The sequence below is a fragment of the Lithobates pipiens genome, unplaced genomic scaffold, assembly GCF_037356315.1.
Source record: "Lithobates pipiens isolate NorthernLeopardFrog02 unplaced genomic scaffold, aLitPip1_a1.2 Scaffold_6, whole genome shotgun sequence".
Taxonomy (NCBI): Eukaryota; Metazoa; Chordata; class Amphibia; order Anura; family Ranidae; genus Lithobates; species Lithobates pipiens.
Window position 1 is genome coordinate 1,298,158 of NW_027507881.1, and position 9,971 is coordinate 1,308,128.

General features: G+C 46.9%; 1 long non-coding RNA gene across 1 annotated transcript; it reads right to left on the reverse strand.

Annotated features, from left to right (window-relative positions):
- Nucleotides 1-7,251: 7,251 nt before the first annotated feature.
- On the reverse strand, nucleotides 7,252-9,558 carry LOC143958253 (uncharacterized). The gene is made up of 3 exons (XR_013270103.1): nucleotides 9,446-9,558; nucleotides 7,488-7,538; nucleotides 7,252-7,376 (listed from the first exon to the last, which is right to left on the reverse strand). It is a non-coding gene; the product is annotated as an uncharacterized LOC143958253 (long non-coding RNA).
- Nucleotides 9,559-9,971: the final 413 nt, after the last annotated feature.

The following is a 9,971-nucleotide window of genomic DNA, read 5'->3' on the forward strand; positions in this document are numbered from 1 at the left end:
ACCACAGGGCATGTCCACCAGATGTGTAGATGTGTCCCCCTCTCGGCACAGCCGCGAAAGCAGTTTGGGGAGTAGGAGGGTAGAAATTTTGCTATTCTATCTGGCACAAGATACCAACGCATGAGAACTTTATAACTCGCTTCCAGGGCTACAATATTTTGCGAGGAGATCTTAGTATGTAGCCAGATATCAGGCCAGTCGTGCTCCTCCAAGTGCAGGTCGAGGTCCCTGGACCAACACTGTGCATATGTCGGGAGCGCCGAGGGTTGGGATGTAAGATGTGCGTACAATTGTGATATGATGCCTAGGGCATGCGGGTCGGAGTTACATATATTTTCAAAAATTGTGTACGTACCCCTTCCTCCTGCCAGGCCAATAGTCTGTTTTACAAAATGTGAAATTTGAAGGTATCGAAAATATTCACTGTTTGGTAATTGTTTTTGGGCCTGCAGGGAGGGGAACGATTTGATTGAGCCACCCACCACCAGGTCGCATATGCGAGTTAGATCTGACTGTATCCACACTCGGAATGAGAGAGAAGAAGCGCAAGCAGGATGAAATTTAGGGTGACCAATATAAGATAGTAAGGGGGAGTGTGGGGAGATCAGCCGAAATGTCTTGCATAACCTATCCCACAACTTGATAGAGTGAAAGGTGAGGGGATTGGAGACGGGGCCTCGAACTGCGGGGGGGAGCCAGAGAAGATTAGTTAGGGATATAGGGTGAAGATCTACCGCCTCTAGGCTCACCCAGATGGGAACTTCAACCGTGGCATGGTAAAGTGCCAACTGGGCGAGCTGGGCCGCGTGATAATAATGTTGGAAATGAGGTATGCCTAAACCTCCGGCCCTATAGTGGCGGAGCAAAGTGGACCTTGAGATCCTAGGTTTTATGGGGCCCCATATATAAGTAAAAACCCGGCTTTGGATTATACGATGAAAGTAAGAAGGTATTGGAATGGGGAGAACTCTATATAAATAGAGCAGCTTGGGGAGCAAGGACATCTTGACAGCTGTAATACGTCCCATCCACGAAATGCAGAGAGGACGCCAGTCCTGGAGCAAAGACGAGAGGTGCTTCAACATTGGGAGGTAATTAGCGCGAAATAAGTCTGCGGGGTCACTAGTAAGTTTTATGCCTAAGTAGGGAATAGAAAGGCTGGACCATTGGAATGGAAAATTAGTCTTAAAGTGGTTTTCCAGCCAAAATGTGACTTTTTAAATAAAAATAACCTATCATACACTTATCATACACAAGCTTAAAGCATTCTAGTAAAGTTAGTCTGTAATCAAAGGTCCGTTTTGTTATTACAGCATTTTGTAACTTTATAAACTTGCAGCAGACTGTGGCCATCTTAGGTGTGGGCATCTGAAGCCAGACAGCATTTCTTCCTGGATCTCAGCCTTGCAAATCTCGCACATGCTCAGTGCTGCACAAGCAGTGAAATATGTTTCAGGTCAGGTTTCCATAGCAACGGCAGTGCCAGAGGAAGTTGCCGCCCCTTAGCTATGCAAACCTCTCCTCCCCTCCTCCCTCCAGGAACCAGGAAATATACTGCATTTATAACAACAGACACCAGCAGCAAAAGGTAAGTAAATATACTAATTGTAAACTAAATCATTTGCTTCTGTGCAGACATATCTACATAACAAGAGATATAAAGCTTGTTATATATGTATCTTGATATGTGTGTATGTGTGTATATGTATATATTTATATAGATATATATGTATCTTGTTATGTGTGTGTATGTATATATCTATATAGATATATCTATATCTCTTGTTATATATATGCATCGAGAGAGAGAGAGTGTGTGTGTGTATATATATCTTGTTATATATGTTTCTCGTTATGTGTGTCTATATATGTGTGTATATCTACACCCAGCGTCTTTTTTCTGTACAGCTTTTCATTAAAAAAATAAAAACAAATCTCAGCAACAAAATTCATTTATGCATCTTATTCTAGATGTACTGAAGATATACAAACTGAGCATATTAATTAATGGGGGGTGGGGGGTGGTGTGTTATGGTGTTAGATGGGATGGTGGGAGTTTTACCAAAAACTTTAAATTTACAACTATTTGCACAAACTACTTTCTCTATGTTATATAGATATATAATCACGTTAAAATTCATTAAAGCGGGAGTCCGCCGGGACTCTGCATTTTTTTTTTTAAAAGCCAGCAGCTACAAATACTGCAGCTGCTGACTTTTAAAATAGTGACACTTACCTGTCCAGCACGCCCGCGATGTCGGCACCCGAAGCCGATCTCTAGATCGTCTCTCGGGTGCTGCCGCCGCCATCTTGGGTATGGGAATCAGGATGTGGAGCCTTGCGGCTTCATTTCCCGGTTCCCTACTGCGCATGCGCGAGTCGCGCTGCGCAATAAGGACGGTCCCCGCTGCCTCTGGGATCTGTGCGTTTCCCAGCAGGCAGCAGGGCACTTGCGGAAAGGGGCATAGAGAGCTATCCCGGAAGTGGGTGCAGATACCTGTACTGTACAGGTATCTGCACCCCCCTCCCCCCGAAAGGTGCCAATTGTGGTGCCGGAGGGGGGGGGGAGGGTTCCGATGAGCAGAAGGTCCACTTTAGGGTGGACATCCGCTTTAAATATTCATAGAGTATTATCTATGTGCATTGGTTCCCTTTGCTTGATTTTTTATTTTTTTTTGGGGGGGATGGGGTGGTCCACCTTGCAAACTCACTCCACCCACACAACATCGTTTGATCGCCACTTCGCTCACCCATTGACTGACTGCCAGTCCCGCACTTACCCCATCCATGTCACGGCTACAGTGGCTTACCCCTGCATCTCCCCCGAGTCCTGGTGTTTGCTTCTCATCATGGCCAATCAGGTCTTAGTTAGGACTCCCACCCAGTTGTGTCTCAGGACCCTTTGCCCATGATTGACCAGGAGGAAATCAGTGTCACAATCAGGATTTTAAATTTGCTAATGTCACACAAGTGGCTGGGCTTTGAGCACGGTGCTCTCTGCGCCATTGTCACTCTTTCTTGAAGCCTATTAGAGCCCATGGCTCTAATCAAATGCTTACAAAAATAAACAACCCCCTGATTGTAATCCATGCATCCATCAACCTGCATGTAGATATAGGGGCATGGATAGGGGGTGCGGTGCGTGTCACCAGTATGGACCATTTGTTATGTGTGTGTTAAAATCCCTACTTCATATTTGAGTTTTTAATGGTACAGATTTCTGAAAGGCAACAGTTACGCAAATAACCACTATTTACAACCAAGGTATGCAGAATACCATCTCTTTATGCTCAACACATTGAACCTTCAAACAGATGGGCTACAGCAGCAGAAGGGCACACTGGGTGCCACTCCAGTCATCTAAGTACATGATGATATTGAGGCTACAATTGTAACAGGATCACCAAATTTTGTCAATAGAAGATTGAAAAAAATGTTGACTGGTCTAATGAGTCTCATTTTATGTTGTAACAAGCAGATGGCAGGGTCTTAAATTTGCATTAAAAAAAAAATGAAAGCATGAATCAATCCATCCTGCCTTGTATCACTGGTTCAGGCTGGTGGTGGTGTAATGGTGTGGGCAATATTTTTCTTGCCACACTTTGGGCCACTTAACTACCAATTGAGTATGGTTTAACCACCACGGCCTACCTGAGTATTGTTGCTGACCATGTCCATCCCTTTATGGCTACAGTGTTCTCCCAGTTCTACACTCAAAACGATGCTATGAAAGCTGTACATAATAAAGTGTCCAGTAAAGTGGCCACAATGAGCATAGCAGGCGGATTGCAAGATCTGTGTCCACTCTGCATATGTAGAGCAGACACAGACGCACCTCGCGCTAGCCTAAGGGCCCTCCAATCTGCCCAAACAGAAGGGGACACATCTTATTTATTTATTTAAGGAAATTGGATTAGAGATAGGCTTCTGTAAGCAGATACAACTCTGTTTACATCTGCCACTCTATATAGGTGAATGGAGGGTCAGATTGGGTCCTCATGAAAAACAGACAGGCAGACCCGAACTAATACTGTGAAAGGGGCCTAAGGCCGCTTTCACACGGATGCACGGCTCTTTTCTTGCATCTCAACTGACCTTGATCTTCACTTCTTCCTCAGGATTCCTGCAGCTGGTTGCTGCTGTCCCCCAGGTGGTTATAACTGGTGGCTGCTGCTGGCTGTCCTCAAGGGCTGGTACTTCGGACAGGTGCTGGAACTGCTGGCTGTTACTGCTGTTGGTTAATGCCAGCTGATACCACTGACTGGTACTGCTGGCTGTTACTGATGGTTGGCTCTGGTACCAACGTTCCAATGCATTAGTGTGACAGAAAGCAGAAGCATGCGGCTGCTGTAGAGAGCAGAACTGATGCTTCCTGTCACAGGCGGGAGTACATTTGGTATCACTCCGCCTGTGAAGGAGTTGGCGCTATACAGGAAACATCGGCTCTGCTTCCTTTAAGAACAGCTCAGTTCTTTGCGCTGATGCTCAGAGATGGCGGGTCAAGGATCAGCGATCTGGGCATGCTGACCCACCATCTCAGAGCAAGACATGGTGTGCCACATCAGAGGACCAGCGGTTGGGCAACCCTCGATTAGGTAATTCAGCATGTGTCAAAAAAAAATAAAAATAAAAAAAAAGCAGCCACGCAGTAAGCGATTGGTTTGCACAAAAGTAGTAGCGTTTACAAACTAAGGGATGTTTTTATGGCATTTTTATTTATTTTATTTTATTAAAGTAATGGCGGCTATCAGCGATTTGTGTGACTGAAACATTATAGCGGACACATCGGAGATTTTTGAGACATTTTTGGGAACATTGTCATTTATACAGCAATCCCAGCTATATAAATGCAGTGATTCCTGTGTAAATGACACTGGCGGTGAAGGGGTTAAGCAGTGGGTAGCAGTGTAGGGGTTAAGTCTTCCTAGGGGTGTGTTACTAACTGTTGGGGGCTGGGCTTTAATTTAGTGAACATTGATCTCTGCTCCAATCACATGGAGCAGAGATCAGTGTCACTAGTTGCTAGGCAGAACGGGGAGATGCTGTTTACAACGGCATTTCCTCATTCAGCCGCCCCGTGAAACAATCGCAGGTATGCCCGCGAGACCTGCAACCGGACTCGTAGGGGTCCCGGCCAGCACACCACCGCGCTCGCGATGGCAGGGCGGCAAATTTAAAGGGACGTAGTTACACACATTTGCCTGCTCATGCCATTCTGCAGACGTACGCTGGTCGGGAACCGGTTAGGCATCTTTAAAATTTATTAAATATGCAATTAAATGTACAGAATAAAAAAAAAAAAAAAAACAATATTTGTAAAAAGCCTTTTTATAATTACAGAGGGGAAGAAGGCGAGAGAGATTATATGTCAGTGTAATTGGGGGAAATAAAAGATTAACGTTTTTAGATCTAACTAGTTTCATTATTTTGATAAATAAAGTGAATAGAGCATCTGTCAATAACCACCACAAAAAAAATAAAAAAAAATAAAATATATAAATTTTCAAACACACTTTTTATTTAAATGTTTCTTAATAAATTTTAATTATTCATCAGTTGTCGCCACACACTTCTGCCATAAATAGTGTCACCAGGTGCACAACAAAGACTAATGTATTTACACCAAAAAATATATCTCCACTCTCAAGAGATTTTGGTTTGCTTTCTTGTGTGATATAGAAATAATAAATGTATATATTCTTATAGTAACATGAGTGTGAGATACAGACCTTAGATATAATCTGACCTATAACCATTAAAAAAAAAAAAAAAAAACGACCACATAAATGTATGAGAATATAGAATTTTATTTGTATGTTAAATTTATTAAATATGCAATTAAATGTACAGAATAAAAAACAATATTTGTAAAAAGCCTTTTTATAATTACAGAAGAGGGGAAGGCGGCGAGAGAGAGAGGCGCGAGAGAGAGAAAGGCGCGAGAGAGAGAAAGGCGCGAGAGAGAGAGAGAGAGAGAGAGAGAGAGAAAGGCGCAAGAGAGAGAGAGAAAGGCGCAAGAGAGAGAGAGAAAGGCGCAAGAGAGAGAGAGAAAGGCGAGAGAGAGAAAGGCGAGAGAGAGAAAGGCGAGAGAGAGAGAGAAAGGCGAGAGAGAAAGGCGAGAGAGAGAGAGAGAGAGAAAGGCGCAAGAGAGAGAGAGAAAGGCGAGAGAGAGAGAGAGAGAGAGAGAGAGAAAGGCGAGAGAGAGAGAGAGAGAGAGAGAAAGGCGAGAGAGAGAGAGAGAGAGAGAGAGAAAGGAGAGAGAGAGAGAGAGAGAAAGGCGAGAGAGAGAGAGAGAGAGAGAGAAAGGCGAGAGAGAGAGAGAGAGAAAGAGAAAGGCGAGAGAGAGAGAGAGAGAAAGGCGAGAGAGAGAGAGAGAGAGAGAAAGGCGAGAGAGAGAGAGAGAGAAAGGCGAGAGAGAGAGAGAGAGAGAGAAAGGCGAGAGAGAGAGAGAGAGAGAGAAAGGCGAGAGAGAGAGAGAGAGAGAGAGAGAAAGGCGAGAGAGAGAGAGAGAGAGAGAAAGGCGAGAGAGAGAGAGAGAGAGAGAGAAAAAGGCGAGAGAGAGAGAGAGAGAGAAAGGCGAGAGAGAGAGACGCGAGAGAAAGACGAGAGAGAGACGCGAGAGAGAGGCGAGAGAGAGACGCGAGAGAGAGAGAAAGGCGCGAGAGAGAGAGAGAAAGGCGCGAGAGAGAAAGGCGCGAGAGAGAAAGGCGCGAGAGAGAGAGAGAGAAAGGCGCGAGAGAGAGAGAGAGAAAGGCGCGAGAGAGAGAAAGGCGCGCGAGAGAGAGAGAGGCGCGAGAGAGAGAGGCGCGAGAGAGAGAGAGGCGCGAGAGAGAGAGAGAGAGGCGCGAGAGAGAGAGAGGCGAGAGAGAGAGAGGCGAGCGAGAGAGGCGCGAGAGAGAGAGGCGCGCGAGAGAGAGAGGCGCGCGCGAGAGAGAGAGAGGCGCGCGAGAGAGAGAGACGCGCGTGAGAGAGAGAGAGAGAGAGAGGCGCGCGAGAGAGAGAGAGAGAGGCGCGCGAGAGAGAGAGAGAGAGGCGCGCGAGAGAGAGAGGCGCGCGAGAGAGAGAGAGAGGCGCGCGAGAGAGAGAGAGGCGCGCGCGCGAGAGAGAGAGAGAGAGAGGCGCGCGCGAGAGAGAGAGAGAGAGAGGGGCGCGCGAGAGAGAGAGAGAGAGAGAGAGAGGGGCGCGCGAGAGAGAGAGAGAGGGGCGCGAGAGAGAGAGAGAGAGAGAGAGAGAGAGAGAGAGAGAGAGAGAGGCGCGAGAGACACAGAGGGGGAGACACTTTAAAAATATTATTGAGCTTAGAGTAGGGAACCTTTTCGTACTATATGTCTTAATTTTTTGGTTTCAAAAGTCACAAAATCAATTCGATCTTCAACCTAGAGATTTAAAACAATAAAACAAAAAATAAATTAGACATTTAAAAAAAAAAAAAAAATAATAAATCTACACATTTGTTAATAACTTGCATTATTTTGTTCATTGCTTACCTGTAAATGGCGTAGACCAAGTAAATATGAATTTCTACAGTCCTACAGCTTCTGCAAGAAAATAAATAAATATATTTAATGACTATATTTCTTCATTCTATGATAAGGGGTAGTGGGCAAGTTGAAAAGAAGGGGGCAGGTGAGGGTGACGTGGGAATAGAGGGGTATAGAGATATAAAATCAACCTGCACAGCACACGTCCCCCCACACCTCCCATGTCCCCCAGTACAGCCCACGTCCCCCCAAACCCAATGCCCCCACAGCTCACTTTGCATGTCCCCCGCACATCTCACATGGCCCCCCCACAGCATCGCACATGTCCCATGTACCCCATCACAGCAAAGGAAATGTCCCACAACACAGCACATGTCCCCCCATCACAACACACACGTCCCTCCACCACACATGTCCCAACAAACACACACACGTGCCCCCCCCACCGCACATGTCTCCCATCACGCAGCGCACGCACACACACACACACACACACACGTCTCCCATCACATGTCCCAACAAACACACACGTGCCCCCCCCACCGCACATGTCTCCCATCACACAGCGCACACACGTCTCCCATCACATGTCCCAACAAACACACACACGTGCCCCCCACCGCACATGTCTCCCATCACACAGCGCACACACGTCTCCCATCACATGTCCCAACAAACACACACACACACACACACACACACACGTGCCCCCCCCACCGCACATGTCTCCCATCACACAGCGCACACACACACACACACACACACACACACACACCCCTCACAGCGCGCGCACACAGACACACACGTCTCCCATCACATGTCCCAACACACACACACACACGTCTCCCATCACATGTCCCAACAAACACACACACACACACACACACACGCCCCCCCCACCACACGTCTCCCATCACAGCGCACGCGCAGACACACACACACACACACCTCCCATCACATGTCCCAACACACACACACCTCCCATCACATGTCCCAACACACACACACACACACACCTCCCATCACATGTCCCAACACACACACACACACCTCCCATCACATGTCCCAACACACACACACACACACACACCTCCCATCTCACACACACACCTCCCATCACATGTCCCAACACACACACACACACACACCTCCCATCACATGTCCCAACACACACACACACACCTCCCATCACATGTCCCAACACACACACACACACCTCCCATCACATGTCCCAACACACACACACACACACACACACCTCCCATCACATGTCCCAACACACACACACACACACCTCCCATCACATGTCCCAACACACACACACACACCTCCCATCACATGTCCCAACACACACACACACACACACACACCTCCCATCACATGTCCCAACACACACACCTCCCATCACATGTCCCAACACACACACACACACACACCTCCCATCACATGTCCCAACACACACACCTCCCATCACATGTCCCAACACACACACACACACACACACACACACACAGCCTCCCCACCCCCCACAGCACATGTCTCCCGTCTCCCCCCTCCCCCCCCCAGCAGATCTCAAAAGCAATCCTCTCTCCACATAACAGATCTCCATGAAAAAAAGCAAACCCTTCTCCACATAACAGATCTCCATGAAAAAAAGCAAACCCTTCTCCACATAACAGATCTCCATGAAAAAAAGCAAACCCTTCTCCACATAACAGATCTCCATGAAAAAAAGCAAACCCTTCTCCACATAACAGATCTCCATGAAAAAAAGCAAACCCTTCTCCACATAACAGATCTCCATGAAAAAAAGCAAACATCTCACCTCTCATCACATGTCCCCTCCTCACCACATGGCACAGCACAGACAAAAAAAAACAAAAAAACACCTCACCAGCAAAGCAAATCAAACGTTCCCTCCCCTTCCCTTCCCAGCACATAGCACACAGCACACATGTACTTACGATGAGCAGTAGCTGCTTTCTTTATCCTCCAGGCGTTTGTTCTCTGCGAGGAGGAGGCTGATGATGATGATGATGATGATGATGATGATGATTCTTCTGCTGCTGCTGCTGCTGCTTCTTCTACTGCTGCTGCTGCTGCTATATGAACACTGGCAACAAAGGCAACGTTGCCCTTATTTAAAATGGCGCCGGCCGGCGCCGCCTTGTATTGCGTCATTTCCGGTTCGGAAATCACGCGATACTACAGCCCAGCGGCCCCTAGTGCCTTCTGGGATTGATAAAAAACATCTCCCAGGAGGCATAGAGGACGGGGGAAGAAGTGTTCAGGCCGCGGCCGGAAACAGGAAGCAAGATAACTTTTAAAGATAACAATGTGAGTTTAAAAAAAAAAAAAAATAATTATATTCCAAATGTGTTTAAGGGGCCAGAGAAGAAGGGGATGCAGGGGACTTGAAAAAGAGGGTGGAGCTCCACTTTAAGAAGTGCCATGGTGTCGCGCGGTAGTGTTACGTTAAGGGCCCTGGAC